Genomic DNA, 20,607 nt, shown 5'->3' with positions numbered 1-20,607 from the left:
AGAAATCACTTCTGTGCTGAGGAGGGAAGTTGCTATATTGAATGACACATGGCCGCTACTGATCAGACGGGGAAAAAAAAATTGTTTGTTTTTTTTCCCAGGAGATCAGCCGAAAGTTTACTATAACCCAACAGTGAGTTTCAACCATGAGGATTTCCACCCAAAACCTAATTCTAGCTACTTTGGAGATGGATGTGGCCCCCTTACCTTGTGGGGCTCTATGCGGCCGCACCAACGATATGTACACCCCTGATCTATGGGATAGGGGTGAACTTACTAAGTGCTGGGGGGGACTGACTGACGCTCCCAAAGACAGGGGAAGGGTGCATGCTCGACCGGCGCTGCAGTCACCGTCTATAGGACTGCCGAAGAGGAGAAGTGCGCTGTGCTATTTCCAGCAGTCTCATAGACAGTGAAGGTCGAGCATGTGCACCTATGATCCGTTCACAGCAGGGCTGTAGAGTTCAGTAGTTGTGCTTCTGAAGATACATTATCGGGTTTGCCGTGTGTCCTCCAGACCCTTAGTAATCGTTAAAATTAGTCCCAATCCCATGAAAACGGGGCACTGGCAAAGGGCCCCCATGCAAAAACAGTATATGGGCCCTTTGCAGCCCAATAGCTCATCATAATGCACAATTCCACCTGCATTGGAGCTGGTAGCGGCCCCCTGACCTCTAGGGCTCCTGCGCGGCTGCATAGTTTGCACCAATGGTATGTCTGTCCCCAAATAGGGGATAACTTGCAGTTCTGTGAATACCCCCTAAAAACCTTAGAGAAATTGGCCAGACTTGCCAATTTCTGCAGGAATGGATGATCATCTGATGTGTATGGGGGAAAGGGGGGTGGGGGTTCCTAACCGGATCAGGCAGTTGAAATACATATGCCTGATCCTAGTTTGTTTTCAGGGGAGATCAGCCTTCATAGAGGTTTCCAGCACGGCTTTCTCCCCTCTGTAGCTGGGAGAGTCTCATGTGAGCGGCCGCTGTACAGGTTTCTCCACTATGGCTCGCTGACTGATTCCTGTCTTTCATCGACCCCGCCGGCCAAGAGAGAGAGTCGACCCCCGCCGGCTATGTGTCCATGTCAAATTTACAAGGGATCGTTTCCTCTTAAAATCCAATGGCGTGAAGCCAAGATATTTGCTACTAATGACCAATTATAAAGCGGCCATTTTTCCAGAAATAACAGAGGAAGAACTGTGGTCAAATTCGAGTCCCTTGGGTGCTAAATCACTGCGGACCTGATAGTGGTGTTTGTGTTGAGTTGGCTGCGGGCTGAGAACTCACAGGCACTTTGTCAGCGACACGATAATGGCCTAATGTGGTGTTACCATACATGGAAGACGTCCGTCACGGCACAGACTCCATAAATAAGTCGCTGGAGGGGGTGTATTGGACTTGTTTAGTGCCCATTATCCGGAAATAAGGACGGACAAAGGGATACAAAGAGGTGGAGATCAAGAAGCGAGATTAACGCAGACTGGCAGGAATGGATTGGTGCCCCGGGCATGAGGCGGCCTACACAATGCGAGGGCAATGCCACCGTCATCTTTTAGTAACGGATTGTATATATGAAATCAGCATCTACAGAAGAAAGCCTCCGAAATGTGAGCGCGATGAGACACCTGGGCGCGTTCATTCAGGTGCCAGACTACGAGAGCGACATGGATCAAGTCTCTCCTGCACAATTCCCCAGTGAGTCTTAAAGGGGATGTCCACTCCTTAATAGATGATGTATGGCCTCGTTCAGACATTTTTTTTTTTTTTTTTTTTTTTGTACACGAGAAAATAAAAAAAAAAAAAAAAAGGACCAATTTCATCATTTTGATCTGTAGCCAATTTTCTCCCATTTTTGGCCCTCGTCTCTTTTTACAATCAGTGTGGTGTCCATTTTACTCGCATGTGAATTAAAAAAAAATAAAAATAAAATAACTTAAAAATTCCAAGCGTCTCCTGCCCTTTAAACTGTAAAAACGGACAACATATGGATGAAAGACAAATTGCATCGGAGCGCTGTCAGTTTTTCTCACAGATCCATTGCTCTGCATTCAAGAATTTGATCCATGACTCGGATCATAAAAATGGACAGGTCTCCATTTTTTTTTTACCCAAAAAAACCCCACAAATGTTGAATAGGGGCCCGAGAGCCTTCGCACTGTACAATTGTACGGTACAACAGCAAGCGGAGTCCAGATGGTTCTGTATAATGTATAGTCACATGCAGTATCCTATTCTCCATAACATGTCAAGTCATACAAGTCCTTAAAGGGGTTGTCCAGGATTAACTAAACACGGCCACCTTTCTCAAAAAATGACTGACTGGGCTGCAATACCACTCTGGACCAGCAGACAGAGGTTGCGCTGTTTTCGTGAAGAAAGTAGTCGTTTTTCTAGACCTGACATTGAGTGCATATATGGGCCGCAGGTGTCTATATCGATCTATAGCACAGTGATCTGATATTCTTCTGCACAATCATAAAATATGGGAGTAACAAGTGAGAAATCTGTGCCTGTTTGTGATGCAGTAAAGTATATGACCTTGTCCGTGTCATAAACCAAGAAGATAAAAACCCCGGCTCCCCCCGCCAGCTGCAAGTGATGGACAGGTAGAGGCTGCTCTGTAGGAAATCAAAGCTGAAGACGTCTCCTAACAATACAAGGGGAACAATGGGATCAGAAGCGGCACTTTACTGGGTAATTGGAGGTATTTCTTGTAATGTGGCTTTAAAGAGGCAGAGCTAAGCTCTCTAAACACAGGGCAGCGTCCTGTTATAGACCGTAAAATGACAACGTCACTTTAAGAGTTTCATTGATGTGACATTACTGTGTGATCGAGTCTTCTCAGAGGTTTACAGGGATTATCTAGGACTGGAAAAGTGGTTTCTATTTGACTCAGACCAAGAAATAATGAAAGTCCCCGACCTTGATGACTGGCTCCACAGATATCTACACTACATGGCGAAAAGTCTCAATCATTGATCTCAGGTTTCTCATTCAGTCCTGTTGGCCACTGATGTATAACAACCAGACCCATTGCACCCTCAGTGTATAAAAACCAGTCCCGCTGCCCCCTTCCCCCCCGGTGTATAACATCCGGCCCTGTTGCGCCCTCCACTCCCCCTCCCCTATGTGTAACATGCAGCCCCTTGCCCCCAGTATATAATATCTTTGCCATGTCCCCCCCCCAACTCAATGTGTAACATCCAGCCCCTCGCCGTGCTGTCTGCCTGTACCATCAGACATTCTGTCATAAGTTAGTAAAGAGCTCACTGATCCCAGCACGGTCCTGTAATAGGAGCTACAAGTTCGTCCATGACATTTCTTCCCTCTTGCATCTTCCCCTATCACCTGTGAGTGATATTATTGAGAAGTGGAAGGAACCGCAGAAACTCAGCCACAAAGTGGAGACCCCATAACGTTACAGAGCGGGGGGCTGAGTGCTGAGGAGCAGAGGGAAGAAAAGTCACCACCGCTCTGCTGACCCCATAACCGTCTCCTCCAGACCTCCTCTGGTATCAGCACAAATACTGTACCCCCACCGGGAGCTTCATTGCCGAGCAGCTGCATGCAGCGGTACATCACCAAGCACAATGCTGAGCATCGGATGGAGTGGTGTAAGGCCATGTGCCCACGTAGCGTTTTTGCAGCGTTTTTTACGGCCGCGAAAACGCTTGTAAAACAGTCTGCCATGCAAAGCAATGTGAATTCGGATGTGCTGTGCACATGATGCGCTAATTTGCGCACCGAATTCGCATTGCGTTGCAAAACGCAGCATGACCATTTCCACCGCGATTACGCTGCAAATTCGCGGCCATTGAGGAACATTGAAACGCAGCAAACCCGCAGGTATATGTGGATTTGCTGCGTTTCAATTAAATTCAATGGCCGCGAATTTGCAGCGTAATCGCGGTGCGTGTGGTCCCCGGGATGAAGAGGAGTCTACAACTCCTTCATCCCGGCTACCACGCGGTGAAAAAAAGAAATAAAAAAAGTTAAAAATAAACAAAACCTGTATATTCACCTCTCCGGCGGCCCCGGTCTGCTCTCTGGTCTCCTCCATTCTGCTCCCGGCCACGTCCTCTTTCCTTGGCGTCCCGCGGTGTACTGTCAGGACCTGCGGTGACATCATTTAGTCACCTGATGGTCATGCGACCGCTGACGTTGGCGGTCAGGTGATGGTCGCATGACCATCAGCTGACTAAATGACGTCACCGTAGGTCCTGACAGTACACCGCAGGACGCCAAGGAAAGAGGACGTGGCCGGGAGCAGAATGGAGGAGACCGGAGAGGTGAGTATACAGGTTTTTTTTTTTATTTTTAACATTTTAATAATCTCTTTTTTATTTTTTATTTTTTTATATAGATGCTGCATTTAAAGCATCAGTTGTAAACACATTATAAATCGATGCCGGTTGCATGGATTTATATTGTGTGACCAACTTGTCAAGCACTTTCCAAGTGATGCTCAAAATCGCTTGGAAAACGGCTTTGAAAAAAAGCATGCGAAAACGCTGAAAAAATGCTTCTCTCTGGCGGAAAAAACGCATGTAAATCTGCATGTGTTTTTTTCTGCCAGAGAGAGGCAAAAACGCTCTGCATCAAATCTGCTACGTGGGCACATAGCCTAAAGCCGCCACCACTGGACTCTGGAGAAGACGTCTTCTGTGCAGTGACAGATCGCTCTTCTCTATCTGCGTCTGATGGAGGAGTCTGGGTTTGGTGATTCCAGGAGGACGTTCCCCCTGACTGCATTGTGCCGCTGTACAGATAGTGGAGGAGGATAATGCTATGGGCTGTTATCAAGGGGCGGCCGCGGACCCTCAGCTGCAGCGAAGGGAAATCTTAATCTTCAGCACATTGTGGACAATTGTAGCTTCAGCTTTGTGGGAACAGTTTCGGGTTCGCCCTTTTCCTGTTCCCCATGACTGTGCTCAGTGCACAAGCTCCATACAGACATGATGGGGAACATGAGCGGCCGCACAGAGCCCGGACCTCAGCCCCATCCTATAATGGAGATTTGGAGATTGTGAGCCCGACCTCCTCCCAACATCAGGGTCTGACCCCACAAATGATCTTCAGGATGAAGGGTCAAAAATTCCCCAGACGCCTCAAAAATCTTGTAGAAATCCTTCCCAGAAGAGCGGGAGCCGTTTTATTTGCAGAGGGGCGACTCCATATTAATGTCTATGGATGTAAAACAGGAGGTCAAAAAAAGTTCCTGTAGGAAGAATATAGAGGGGGCACATACTTTTCTCCATATAGTATATGCTCACATGGAAGTCATAAGACTAAAAGGTGCATAAATGAGCATATAATTTATACTATTACTGTATGGCCCATATGTGATGGTAACAGAACCAAAAACAGAGTCACAGCGCCCCCAAGAAAGTGTCAGCGAGCAACACTGCTCGCGAAGAAGAATCTAAACAGCAATAATAGACACTGCCCCCGTAACAGAAGAGCTGTAGTACCCCCAATATCCGGCTGATCTCCGAGTGCCTGCACAACACTGCCAGACACAATAAGTACCTCCATCACAGCGTCGCAGTCTGCACCCCGTATCGATGATTAGTGCCTCTATAACACTGTCATATGCAGTCAGTTCCCTGTAATCGTGTCAAACACAATTGGTTCCTGTGTAGGTCCTTATAACATACAGTATCAATACCCGGAACAACGCCAGACGCAATTAGTGCTCCAATGTGGTGTCAGTACCCTGTAACACTGCCAGCAACTATTCGTGGCCCCATACTGTAGCAAGGATGCAAGACACAGTGCCCCACAACAGTGCCGGCCTTTATACCATTGTGCCCCTCAGGGCACCACTACAGCGCCGGCCTTTATACCGTTATGCCCCTCAGGGCCCCACAACAGCGCCGGCCTTTATACCATTGTGCCCCTCAGGGCCCCACAACAGCACCAGCCTTTATACCATTGTGCCCCTCAGGGCCCCACAACAACGCCGGCCTTTATACCATTGTGCCCCTCAGGGCCCCACAACAACGCCGGCCTTTATACCATTGTGCCCCTCAGGGCCCCACAACAACGCCGGCCTTTATACCGTTATGCCCCTAGGGCCCCACTACAGCGCCGGCTTTTATATCATTGTGCCCCTCAGGGCCCCACTACAGCGCCAGCCTTTATACCATTGTGCCCCTCAGGGCCCCACAACAGCGCCAGCCTTTATACCGTTATGCCCCTCAGGGCCCCACAACAGTGCCGGCCTTTATACCATTGTGCCCCTCAGGGCCCCACTACAGCGCCGGCCTTTATACCGTTATGCCCCTCAGGGCCCCACAACAGCGCCGGCCTTTATACCGTTATGCCCCTCAGGGCCCCACTACAGCGCCGGCTTTTATATCATTGTGCCCCTCAGGGCCCCACAACAGCGCCAGCCTTTATACCATTGTGCCCCTCAGGGCCCCACAACAGCGCCAGCCTTTATACCGTTATGCCCCTCAGGGCCCCACAACAGCGCCGGCCTTTATACCATTGTGCCCCTCAGGGCCCCACAACAGCGCCGGCCTTTATACCATTGTGCCCCTCAGGGCCCCACAACAGCATCGGCCTTTATACCACTGTGCCCCCTCAGAGCCGCACAACAGCGCCAGCCTCACCATTACGCCACTCAGGGCCCCACAACAGCGCCGGCCTTTATACCATTGTGCCCCTCAGGGCCCCACAACAGCGCCGGCCTCTATACCATTGTGCCCCTCAGGGCCCCACAACAGCGCCGGCCTATATACCATTACGCCCCTCAGGGCCCCACAACAGCGCAGGCCTTGATACCATTATGCCCTTCAGTGCCCAACAGCACCCCACAACAGTGCCAACCTTTATACCATTGTACCCCACAACAGCGCTGGTGTTTATACCATTATGCCCCTTAGTGTCCCACAACAGCACCAGCCTTTATTCCATTATGCCCCCCATATTGCTTCCACACTCAGCTAACAAGGTGTTACAGGTGAATGGCCATCAGCAGCCGTTCACGTGAAGATTCTTCCTGTGCCAAATTTAGGTAGCCAGGAACCGTGCGGTGGCCGAGCTGCCACTTCTGCATTACAGGAGCCATTTTACTTATCCAGTACCCTGCTGAATATGGGAAGTTTGGCGGGCCGGCTTCTTCCATGTGGTTTGCCACAAAACATGACACACCGGCATATGACATGATATGATTATGAGTCATTTCTGAGCCGTCATCCCAGTGATCAACTAGTCACTTTTTTTTTTTTGGTGCCTGAAAACACTGCCTATCCATGATTAGATAAACACGGCCGCTTTTTTTTGCCCAAAAACAGCATCACATTTTCTAATCCCGTTCAGTCCCTGTAATCCAGCGTCCATAGTGGACTTGAACCTGCGATTGTTAATTATTGCAATCGCAGGTTCAAGTCCCCCATGTCGGCCCATCACATGCCAGAACATGGGCCTCGATGGCTGCAGGTTACAGCGCACCGGCCCCATTACTAATTCAGCTCTGCTCCTCCACACCGCACGGCCGTCCTATTAGATCTGCTCTTCCTCACAGAATCTATATTTCATGAGGCTTTAGCCGCTTTCGCAGCAGTAGGGTCACCGGTATCAGGGAGATAGAGTTACACCGTCTCTTGGCCGGCAGTCAGCGCTTCGCTGAAGCTCGAAGCGTCTGTTTACTGTGGAGTTAACAAGTAAAACGCCAAGGGGTGAAAAATCAGGCGAAATGACTGAAAACCCAACGTGGCATCACCTATAAGATTCCCTGATACAAGAAACTCTAGTAAATATAAGACATTATGGGGTAAATTTATCAAAATCATCGAAAAAACAACAGCAGCCTTAGTTGTCCATAGCAACCAATCACAGAGCAGCTTTCATCTTATCAGAGCGGTTTAAAAAATGACAACTGAGCTCTCATTGGTTGCTATGGGTAACTAAGGCCGTTTTGATAATTGAGGCCTAGTCGTTCCCTTCAGTCATAGTGGATGGCAGAACATGGCCGTCATTACAGATCTGAATGGCAACTATGCCTAGATACATCAGAAATATATTCTCCTGCGCAGGAATAGGCACATTTAGGAGTCAGTTGCAAAATAAGTTAAAATGGACCTCTCACCTCCGTATCAGGAGGACAGAGACGTTCGTTGTCAGGTTATGAGCATGCTCGGCAGGTAGAGTCCACCCATTAACTAGATCGCGTATGCAGTACCTGCCAAGCGACAGACACCGCGGCAGTAGCGCCTCTCATCTACTGAGGTGGAAGTGAGAGGTGTTGCACATCCCTTTAATAGGAGGGTCAGGATCTATTATTTAGAACGGAGAAAAATTATAAAAGGAGAATCTCTGGAGGACCTGTCCTGTTTTCCAAAGACGACCCATTAATTTCAGTAGTGTAATACCTCATTTCCCCTTTAGGGGCGCTGCAGGAAAACTGAACAGCCTGTGTTCTTTATGAGAAAGCCACCAATTGACACATCGGCCGGCGGCATGTCTCAGGAAGAACAAGGCGATCGGCAGTCTGAAACTGGACATGCGAGACTGACATTTCTCCCAACCAGTCGGTTGGCGCCACAATGAACATTAGAGCGTCGGCCAAACCTGTCGATATTGGCGGGTTTAGCCGTCATTAGTCTGAGGTGTATGAGGGTCTTTACACTTAGGTGCCGGCTGCACAATACTGCTCCTGAGCCCGCTCTATATACACAGTGCGCACGTCCTCCGTACTGAGGAGGTTTACAATTGAACCTGGGGACAGTTTGCCGCCAGGGTAAAAGGGCCCGGGTCCGCCATGTTCGGCCGATGGCCCGGATCATTAGGTTGTTGGGGGATTTGAGATATTAGCAAAATAAACTCTAAAAGATATTTGGTTATTTCGGATGAGAACGTCTTCACTATAAGTCGCTTCTCCCTGATGGAAACAAGTGACAATGACGGGAAGAGGAACAAAGAAACGCAGCAGCGACGTATCAGATATCTGCCGCCCGACGCGATAGAGGAAGCTCCTCCGTCCATCCAGCCATAATGATAGAAATATCACATTCCCAGGAGAACGGCAGATCACACAGTGAATGGACCATGTAGTGTCCTCTGGTATCAGCCGCACCACAGTGAACATAAGATTTGTGCAGAACACTAAGAAAATACAGAATTCACCTCAGCAAGGTGACAACCAATATGGCTGCCATACCAGCTAACACAGGAGTGCCCCCCCACGGCTACACAGCACGGCCGCCCGCGCCACGCCACCTGGCTACACAGCACGGCCGGCCGAGCCACGCCACCTGGCTACACAGCACGGCCGCCCGAGCCACGCCACCTCGCTACACAGCACGGCCGCCCGAGCCACGCCACCTCGCTACACAGCACGGCCGCCCGAGCCACGCCACCTCGCTACACAGCACGGCCGCCCGAGCCACGCCACCTCGCTACACAGCACGGCCGCCCGAGCCACGCCGCCTCGCTACACAGCACGGCCGGCCGAGCCACGCCGCCTCGCTACACAGCACGGCCGGCCGAGCCACGCCGCCTCGCTACACAGCACGGCCGCAAAGTATGGTCATGTTCATCACGGTTTTACAGTACAGCCAACATCACCACACAGATAAACAGTATGGTAACCTACACTACATAGCTATACAGTATGGCTGCCTTCTCTACAGCCTCTATGGTCACTCACTTTCCTAAGTTCCTGAATGGCAAAGTTACTGCATATAGGAGAGTAGGATGTATTGATGCATAACAAGACCCCCATGTTATAATGAGTTTTCCACTTCCACCTTGAGGGTGTTATGGTAAAAGAAATCTCAGGTTCAAGTCCCATACGGAGATTATTAAAAAAATAAAAAATAAATTGTTTTTTTTTTGTTTTTCAAAAAATATTCATTTATTTGGGGAATTTTTCACAATTTTTGGGAAAGGGGAAATAGCTATGATCCATACAATAAAAAGTAGGTAATAATCATATTAATGAAAGAATAATTCAAGTCAAAAATTTTAAAATATTATGATGATATTTATCCGATGTGGTGAACACTGAAAAGAGAAAAAAAAATATGGCAAAAAACAAACAATCGAAAAAAAAAAAAAGGGCTCAGAAACCTCTTATCACAAAATACAATCCCTCACACAACTGGTATAGTCTGAAAAAAGTTTTAAGACGAGTTATAACTCTTGAACGGGAAGAGGGGCCCCCTGGGGACCAATCGTTCAAGGACCCCTATAAACCTGGATCTATTAACTGAGCCAAGAACCAGGCTGTACTGCATAGAGATCTGTAAAACTAGACTTCATCTAAAGGAGAATGTGTTCATTCACTGATGGCTGAAAGCCATCAGTATAAGGCTATGTTCACACATCATGTTTTTTTTTGCCGTCAATTTTCTGCAGCAAAACCTGATCTTCAAGGGCATTTTGTTCAGGATTTTTCTTGCAGTTTTGGTGCGTTTATTTTTTTTATTTATGATCAGGTTTACAAGAATGTTTCCATTCACTGACAGCAAGAACAAACCTTGCAAAAGTTGCTAAAGTGAAACATGAAGTAAAAGTTTCAGAAGTTTTTCCACTATAAATAAATCTGGAAAGCCCCATTAAAGTCGAAAAAAAAAAAATAAGGCTTTAATAAGGGAAATCCTCCTGCATTGTGCGGTGGCTCCTCACGCTACACTGAGCTATTGTACAAATTAAGAGCGAGGCGCTCGCTTTATACGGTTCCAGGAATACGAGGGAGAAGCAGGCCACCGCAGGAACCAGGGCGAAGAGAGTCATCTGCTCGATGAGAAGCGAGACACGACAAGCCCAATCCACAAGCCATAACGCCAATCAGCAGAAAAATGCCAAAAGAGCAATCGCTGGAGAAATAAAAAGCAGCTGAGAAAAAGGCAAACTCACTGATGGACCCTCAGTTAACTCATTCTGCACCCAGCAATGATATCCATCAGTGTTGGACACCACAACAAGTCACCCATGCCTCTCATAATAAATGGGATGATATTGGTCATGATGCAGAGAAATTGCACAATTTATTTTGGGGAATTGCACTGTAAGCGATTTTACGTTTTTCACTTGCGATCTATTGTTAATCAGAGTATTGATTACCATGTAGAGAAGAATGGATATAATAATGGCTATACACTCCGGTAGTTTATACAGCGCTCCCCGGGATCCGCCCCTCCTGTATAAACCAGGTTCTCTCTAATTGCTTATGAACAAGAGTCTGCGCAAATTATCTAATTACCTCTAATCCGGGGATTTGACTCACGTCCGGGGCATTGTCTGATTCACAAATTTAGGCTTCAGTCTCTGGCAGGGCGTTGTCGTCTTGGCCCAATGTCTGGATAAACGCACTTAAAATTACTTTGAAAGGGTTTTTTTCCCCACTTTAAATGCATGAGGGATAATATGCCATAAATGAACGTTACCTCTCTAAGGGTCCTACGGAAAATCCCCTTTGTTGTACAACAGCACTGTTGCTTTCTTTTATAAACAGCGCCCCCGCCTGTCCACAGGTTTTTATGTGGTACTACACCTCAATTCCATTCACTTCCATGGAGTTCACTCGCAATGCCAGACTAATTCTAGGAGTGGCGCTGTTTTTAAGAAGAAAGCAGACAATTCTCCGTTAGAAGCTTTTATAACCCAAATTCCAGAAACCCGGAAATCCCATTTTAACCCTACACGGAGCCGTTAAACCATTCGACTTGTCCAAAAAGGAACTGATATTGAACATATAGATGAAGGGTTAGGGGAATGGTAAGACAAAGTAAGGCTTGTGGAGACCGCATCTTTGCCCCCGCTTCACTCTCCCCGTCGGGGATTCTGAATTCCCGAAAAACAGGATTCAGATGTTCCCAACTTCAGGTTAGGTTCACGGAGTCCAAATCATGCAACTTTGCACCCTGCTTCACCATTTTCCTGCAATCATGGCGGAGCCCCCAACGGAAACACGATCGGGTGTTTAGATATGGTTTAAACTGAGTAAAGATCCAAGATGATACCCCCCTGAACCTGCCGATTTTTGCAGGACCGGACGACCATCTGATGTGTATGGGGGGGGGTCTCTTGTCTCTCCTGTGATAGGCAACAATTGGGGGAAGAGAAGGTTTGGCCAGATTTTCTTAAAAATGCATCCTGTGTGTGAGCATAGCCAAGACGGCTGGAAATGACAAATTCATTAAGTTCACTTAGGCTAGGTGTTAGCATGAGAAATGGGTAAGGGTTAAGGTAAAGGCATGGATAAGGGACGGGTAAAGGTTAAGGTAGAGGCTTGGATAAGGGACGGGTAAGGGTAAAGGTAGAGGCTTGGATAAGGGACGGGTAAGGGTAAAGGTAGAGGCTTGGATAAGGGACGGGTAAGGGTAAAGGTAGAGGCTTGGATAAGGGACGGGTAAGGGTAAAGGTAGAGGCTTGGATAAGGGACGGGTAAGGGTAAAGGTAGAGGCTTGGATAAGGGACGGGTAAGGGTAAAGGTAGAGGCTTGGATAAGGGACGGGTAAGGGTAAAGGTAGAGGCTTGGATAAGGGACGGGTAAGGGTAAAGGTAGAGGCTTGGATAAGGGACGGGTAAGGGTAAAGGTAGAGGCTTGGATAAGGGACGGGTAAGGGTAAAGGTATAGGCTTGGATAAGGGACGGGTAAGGGTAAAGGTAGAGGCTTGGATAAGGGACGGGTAAGGGTAAAGGTAGAGGCTTGGATAAGGGACGGGTAAAGGTAGAGGCTTGGATAAGGGATGGGTAAGGGTTCGGGTCAGGTACTCCAAAAATCTGCCGCGAATGTGCCGCTGCATTGTTCAAAACATCCCCCTCAGTGTCTCCCAGATTTTGTATCCAGTTTGAGGGCGGTTGATAATCACCGGCTGGCCAGATGGCAGTATAAAGCCCGGGTATAATAGCACAGCAGGCGGGCAAGAGGTCGGGATAATCCAAATTTATTTTAATGAGGTCACAATGAGTTTCCAAATCCATGCTACCCACCGGTCTTCTTCCACAACCGTCTCCCCGTGCCTGATGTCACGTCTCTAATATGTAATCGGAATTCCTCCTTATTGCAAGCTTCACATTAAAAGAGCGATTTACCGGAGGTGGAATTATCCAGACATCTGTTCAATTAAAGGGGTTCTCCAGTTTTTTATATAAATAAAGCTTAGCGGGGGGATTCCCACCTCACATGAAACACATGAGCACCCACAGACCTTCCTATCACTGGGTAACTAGTGGGATAAAGTATCCAGGAAAGATCAGACAGGTGGATACAATGTATCCAGTGCAGACAATGCTCTGTGAGCTAAACACGCACTCCAGACTGATACATTGTAACAATCCAGCAGAGATCTGTGCAGCTGCTGCTGATGTGTTTAGCTCACAGAGCATTGTCTACACTGGATACATTGTAACAATCCAGCAGAGATCTGTGCAGCTGCTGCTGATGTGTTTAGCTCACAGAGCATTGTCTACACTGGATACATTGTAACAATCCAGCAGAGATCTGTGCAGCTGCTGCTGACGTGTTTCTCTCACAGAGCATTGTCTACACTGGATACATTGTAACAATCCAGCAGAGATCTGTGCAGCTGCTGCTGATGTGTTTAGCTCACAGAGCATTGTCTACACTGGATACATTGTAACAACCCAGCAGAGATCTGTGCAGCTGCTGCTGATGTGTTTAGCTCACGGAGCATTGTCTGCACTGGATACATTGTAACAATCCAGCAGAGATCTGTGCGGCTGCTGCTGATGTGTTTAGCGCACAGAGCATTGTCTGCACTGGATACATTGTAACAACCCAGCAGAGATCTGTGCAGCTGCTGCTGATGTGTTTAGCTCACAGAGCATTGTCTGCACTGGATACATTGTAACAATCCAGCAGAGATCTGTGCAGCTGCTGCTGATGTGTTTAGCTCACAGAGCATTGTCTACACTGGATACATTGTAACAATCCAGCAGAGAGATCTGTGCAGCTGCTGCTGATGTGTTTAGCTCACAGAGCATTGTCTACACTGGATACATTGTAACAACCCAGCAGAGATCTGTGCAGCTGCTGCTGATGTGTTTAGCTCACAGAGCATTGTCTGCACTGGATACATTGTAACAATCCAGCAGAGATCTGTGCGGCTGCTGCTGATGTGTTTAGCGCACAGAGCATTGTCTGCACTGGATACATTGTAACAACCCAGCAGAGATCTGTGCAGCTGCTGCTGATGTGTTTAGCTCACAGAGCATTGTCTGCACTGGATACATTGTAACAATCCAGCAGAGATCTGTGCAGCTGCTGCTGATGTGTTTAGCTCACAGAGCATTGTCTACACTGGATACATTGTAACAATCCAGCAGAGATCTGTGCAGCTGCTGCTGATGTGTTTAGCGCACAGAGCATTGTCTGCACTGGATACATTGTAACAACCCAGCAGAGATCTGTGCAGCTGCTGCTGATGTGTTTAGCTCACAGAGAATTGTCTGCACTGGATACATTGTAACAATCCAGCAGAGAGATCTGTGCAGCTGCTGCTGATGTGTTTAGCTCACAGAGCATTGTCTGCACTGGATACATTGTAACAATCCAGCAGAGATCTGTGCAGCTGCTGCTGATGTGTTTCTCTGATCTTTCCTGGATACTTTATCCCACTAGTTACCCAGTTATACGGAAGTGGATGATGGCTCTCTGAAAATTTAGTCAGGAGTCTGGAAAAGCCGGGCACAAATCCTAAACACGGGCATCTCAACTATTTCCCAAAAATCAGATTTTTTACCATACGGGGGAAGGTTCAAATAGGAAGGTCTATGGGCGTTTGCTTATGTGTTTTCCATCCAGTTGGTCAGCAACATGTACTCAGGAGAGATCGGAGCCTTACCGGGATGATGGGGGTGTTCGTACAGGTTATGAAGGGCCAAGCTGTCATTTTGCATGATGCAGGAGTGATGGCATAGGGAGGAACTACAGGTTTATGGCCGTGTCCTAAACCTCATTATGAGAAGAAGTAGGGCCATAAAAAGTGGGCAGAGAACACAGGGATGGCGGCCACAGGTCACAGTGTTATCACAAGCCAACGACATGGCACTTTCTAATGTCTAGGAGAGGCCTCGATAAAGTCACTGCCCCACGTTCCAACCGTGACCTCAACTAACCACGTACCAAGCGTGACCTCACCTCCCCGCGTACCAAAAATGACCTCACCTCCCCGCGTACCAAGCGTGACCTCACCGTGCACCAAGCGTGACATCACCGTGCACCAAAAATGACCTCACCTCCCCGCGTACCATACAGGACATAATATATTATCGGAATATATCACTGACATATAATCAGATCACGTGATACCGGTCACATCATGTGATCACACGTTCTATCATATCAGAGCCGGAATATGTCATCAGGTGATATAAATCAAGATATTAAAAGGAACTCATCAACAATGTAATTACATCACCAATAAGGAAAAGTGGTGGAATGATGGAGACATCACTGATCAGCAAATGGTGGAAAACGGAAATAGAATTCTCAAAACCTCTGGATTTTTCAGCCTGGACTGTGATCCCCGTGCAGAAATCCTGGCGCCTCCAGCCTCGGCCGTTATCACAGAGGTCATTAATGGTCGTCTGAAGAAGGTTCTGCCGCAAATCATCAAGATCCGCTGCTGGCAGCTCCTGTGTGATCACCGACCAATGACATCCCAGATGGGCTTGATGGAGACAAGTCTGGGGATGCTGCAGCCATGAGGACAGGTTTAGGTCACGCAGGCTGCTGACTGTAGCACCAGATATAGGAGGCCTGGGGTTGGTTGTGTAGAAAGACAGCTCCTGGGACACTTTGGAGAAATGGTTTCACCACGTGGTTCACAACTAAATAAATGGAACACTGAGCTGTTAGTCAACGTGGAAAGAAGACAAAAGGGGTATATTCTGCCACCCCTCACCATAATCCCGGGAGTAGGACCGGTGTGATGTTCCCTCAAAGGGTCTCGTCATGGCGTCAACCATGTGGTGTCCTGACCAATCTCAAAGACAATAGTGGGGCTCAAGGCTGTAGAGGACAGATCTCCACTGCCGTCCTGCTCTTCACCATGATAACCTGAGAGTGGTGGCGAGAGGTTGTATCATCTGCAGGTCAGAGACGTCTCCATCCTGGGATTTCCATAACTCCACCACTTTTCAATGTTCAGGGGGACATCAAGGTGTCACATGATATATCACGTATCCTGCTGTGACTTCTGTATGTAGAGGGATAGATCGCCATTCACACCCTACATTGTTATCGCAGATAATATTGTACGGGGACGAGATAAATCCCTGCACACAGGTTCGGAGAGTCACCAAAAACACAAACCTCCATAAATATCAAAGGAAAAATACCCAAAAAAGTCCCGAACAGCAAATGTCAGTGTCTCCCTGACCCCCGGGATTTGTGCAGCTGTACATCCTGTTTTACACATTATTACTGAGGATTAGGACAAATCTCACACTTTCCTGCAAAGCCGAAAAATGTCACCCTGGCCTGACAAAACCAACAAAGTGACACAAAGAAGGTGGCAGAGCACCGGCCATACACGGCTCTACAGACTCTACATGTCGCTCTTTGATCTCAAGTGTTACCATGTAATGCTTCAGTTCTCCTGCGGGGGCGCTGCTGGGAAATCCAACACTTGTTACAAGGTTCCCTTACAGATTACAGCAGTGATCACCGAGATTAGTTTATGACCAAAGGGCCGAACTAACGGGGGCAGAAAGTGGACGACCAAATTATCAGTGGTATCTAACCTCCAAGGACGTACAGCCCCTTAAAGGGATTGTCCGAGGAGGCAATCGAGGCCCCGAGGAGCAGCCCCTTAAAGGGATTCTCCGAGGAGGCAAATGAGGCGCAGTACCTCAAAGGGAGTCTCTGAGGAGGCAAACGAGGCCCAGCCTCTTAAAGGGATTCTCCGAAGAGGCAAACGAGGCCCCGAGGAGCAGCCCCTTAAAGGGATTCTCCGAGGAGGCAAACGAGGCCCTGAGGTGTAGTCACTTAAAGGGATTCTACGAGGAGCCAAACGAGGCACCAAGGCGCAGTCCCTTAAAGGGATTCTCCGAGGAGCCAAACGAGGCCCAGCCCCTTAAAGGGATTCTCCGAGGAGGCAAGCGAGGTGCAGTCCCTTAAATGGATTCTACGAGGAGGCAAACGAGGCCATGAGGCGCAGTCCCTTAAAGGGATTCTCCGAGGAGCCAAACAAGGCCATGAGGCGCAGTCCCTTAAAGGGATTCTCCGAGGAGCCAAACAAGGCCATGAGGCGCAGTCCCTTAAAGGGATTCTCCGAGGAGCCAAACGAGGCCCATCCCCTTAAAGGGATTCTCCGAGGAGGCAAGCGAGGTGCAGTCCCTTAAAGGGATTCTACGAGGAGACAAACGAGGCCCCGAGGCGCAGTTCCTTAAAGGGATTTTCCAGTCCTGCTAAAATATAGCTGCATCTGCGTATAATAAAGCGCTCTCCAACATTCTGATATACTTTCTACTTCAATTCCACTATTTTCAGGATCTCCGCTTGCAGTCAGTGAACAAAATCATTATATCCGGAGGCTGAAAACACCTAGAGCGTGATACTTCTCACAGCTGAGAGTCTGTAACAATTACATCTGCGACGGACACTCAGCTGTGAGCCAAACAGGCTGATCTATCGGGGCGGGTGAGAAACATAACACTGTCCTGTCTGCAATAAAACCAGAAAATAGCTGTATAACATTAGGGAATTGCCCTCAGAGCGATTGTCCTATAATATCAGCATCTATTACTTTACAAGCTGGAACCATCCTATTAAAACACCAATAAATCACAGACCCTGACAATCACACCCGGTCACCATGTGGGTCTCCACCGGTGGTCTTTTTGCAGAATTTTTAGGGTCACATAGATGAGGGGGATCTTCTGATTGGGTCCTCCCCTCCTCTACTGGACGGGTCCATTACAACCCAATAATACACAATATCCCATTCATTTCAAAGAGTGCCATGTAATTCCCCAGATCTCCTGTAGTGGCCGCTGCAGGAGAAGTGACAGACCGGCAGCGATCAACTGATCACCAGCAAAAAGAGAGAGAGGTGGTCTGGAAGATCTTCTAGGATTCAATCCCATAATACCATTGTATCAGGGAACCAAAACTGCACATTAAAGGGGAATTTCAGGCCAAAATCATTGATGATCTATCCAAGGGATCTTACTGCTGGATCCCCCCACAACAATCGCTAAATCAGGGTCTCCAGAGTCTGAATGGAGCAGGGGGGCAGAATGACCCCCAGATATAACATTTGTGCCCCCTTTAACTATAAGGATAAAAAAGTTGCCATCTGCTATTTCTATAAGTCACCAGGTGAGATGTTCTGCGGCTTCTGTGGAGCAGGGATCTGTGTGTGCACGGAGACATATGGCAGTGTGTGCCAGTGACAGCTGGCATGGTGCCCCAGGGCCATATGCAGCTTCCTCGGCACAGGGGGATGAGTGTGCACAGAGCCCTACCGCTGCTGTCAGTCCCTGCCCCCGCCTCACCTCTGTCCTCCCGGGTACTCCTCAGGCTGCTGGCAGTGCTGTGCTCCCTGGCACATGACAGGAGGGCAGTGTGTGGCTCCGGGGCCCGGATCAGGGTGCCTGCAGCCGCCTCCTCCGCCGCCGCCGGTCCCCGCTCCCTGCCGGCAGCATAATACTCCGCACTTCTGAGCTTTGGACTTTTCTTCTCTTTTGTTTGCAGTTTTGAACCTGCAGGCTCTCTGCCGCCATCTGGTGTCCGCTCCCCGGTACTGCAGCAGCAGCGGCGCCACTGTCACCGGCGATAGGAGTGGCCAGCAGCAGCACAAAGGTGCCTCTCCCCCTGCACAGCGATGCACCGAGTGCTGCTCCATCTGCAGGAGGAGCTCTGCATCATCTCTTGCTGTACAATGAGTCTGGGAAAGCTGGGTGATGACCAATTTTGCTGCCCCCCCCCCCCACCATTTAAAGAAGAGACATCCAGGAGCCAAGTATTAACCCCTTCCAATTTTTATTTTTGCAATTACATTTTTTCAGAACTTTTTTTTTTCTTTTTTTTTTTTTTTTTGCAGGATGAGAAGTAATTTTAATTGACACAAAAAATGGATAAAAAGGTGCAAAAAAACCCGCAATTCCACCATTGATTTTTTTTTGTGTGTGTGTTTTGTCTTTACAGCGTTCATTGTGCCGTATAAATGACCCGGTAACGTGATTCTCCAGGTCGACATGATTACAACGGGACTAAACACTAAACTTAATTTTATTATTTTTTTATTCAGAAATTTGTTAAACAAAAAAAAAAAAAAAACTTGTCAGCCCCATTGGAAACACCTAAGGAGCGGCGGTGGAGCATGCGCGCTGATAAATGTGCCCCCTTCTGCCGATCGGTGCGGGTCCTGCTTTGAGCCTTCCCTGCCGCTCTTGGTGTCTGGTGTTGTCTGCAGTGCTGATATCGTGTTGTCAACGCTGCAGCCAATCGGTGATTTCAGTGGATTTGACCGAATTGACAGAACAAGCCGCTCAGAGTCGCTAAGCTCACTCATTGTTATTGCCAACATCAACGGCGCTGCGGCCAATCACTGGGAGCAATGGTGGAGACTCAAAGCTGGACCCGGGGAGGGTGAGTAAAGCCAATTTTGCTTTGTTTCATAAACTGTAAACAGGGGACAGAAGTTTTCCTTAACTGGGCTCCTTTAAGGGTTAATAGGTTCCTTTTAACTAGTGCATATGACCCCAACATTATTAGCCCCTAAAATGAAAGTAGACACTAGACCCCCAGATCAGACCCCTTAAGTACAGACCCCAAACCTTGAAAACCTTTTTAGTTGAGCAGGGGTAGATATAGTGGAAAGCTGGGCGAGAAATACCGTGGGAGATATCCCCCCTCTCTACCAGGAATAGATGAAATGAGGAAACAACGGAAGAGAATTTTTAGGGGATGAAACAAGGACGGTTTCCACAACTCAGAGTCAGTAAGGTGCAGATAAAGCTGCTGTATAACGGCAGAACTGTCATGTGCACATGTGGAACTGCTACTGTAGAGTGAGCGATATATCTGGCACGATGTCCTCCCTGCTATAAATTATCAGAGTATTACAAGTCATTAAGGAGTTACCAGATATTGCAAAAGCATAAGGCTGCGGGAAGATTTATACACAGGTCACTGAACCCTGATGTTAGGCCTAGTAACATAATAATTTATAGCTGGAAGGGCAGCATTAGTTATACACATTACAGGACCCGCATGTGACTATGTAATAGTGCCATACTGTACACATAACTAACGTCACCATACAGAGCACATACATATTACTGCCATACTGTACACTTAACTAATGTTACCATACAGGGCACATAAATATTACTACCATACTGTACACATAACTAATGTTACCATACAGAGCACATACATATTACTGCCATACTGTACACATAACTAACGTCACCATACAGAGCACATACATATTACTGCCATACTGTACACATAACTAACGTCACCATACAGGGCACATAAATATTACTGCCATACTGTACACATAACTAATGTTACCATACAGGGCACATAAATATTACTGCCATACTGTACACTTAACGAATGTTACCATACAGGGCACATAAATATTACTACCATACTGTACACATAACTAATGTTACC

The 20,607-nt window shown here is 47.8% G+C and overlaps 1 protein-coding gene across 5 annotated transcripts in view; it reads right to left on the bottom strand.

Moving 5' to 3' along the window:
* The window catches only part of RAI14 (retinoic acid induced 14), a 143,102-nt gene that overhangs the window by 75,780 nt on the left and 46,715 nt on the right, over positions 1 to 20,607 (bottom strand). For 4 of the 5 annotated variants that reach the window (XM_073681538.1, XM_073681548.1, XM_073681543.1 and 1 more), the window contains exon 1: positions 18,477 to 18,698. The exons of the other annotated variant lie outside the window; for it this stretch is intronic. The gene's annotated coding sequence lies outside the window, so the exon portion shown is untranslated. Of the gene's footprint in view, positions 1 to 18,476; positions 18,699 to 20,607 lie in introns of those variants that run through there. 5 annotated transcript variants of the gene reach the window in all.

Source organism: Phyllobates terribilis, unplaced genomic scaffold (assembly GCF_046119375.1).
Source record: "Phyllobates terribilis strain yellow unplaced genomic scaffold, ASM4611937v1 Scaffold_1__5_contigs__length_1240528914, whole genome shotgun sequence".
NCBI classification, from domain to species: domain Eukaryota; kingdom Metazoa; phylum Chordata; class Amphibia; order Anura; family Dendrobatidae; genus Phyllobates; species Phyllobates terribilis.
The sequence above is the reverse complement of the archived record's forward strand: the minus strand, read 5'-3'. Positions and strand labels throughout refer to the sequence as shown.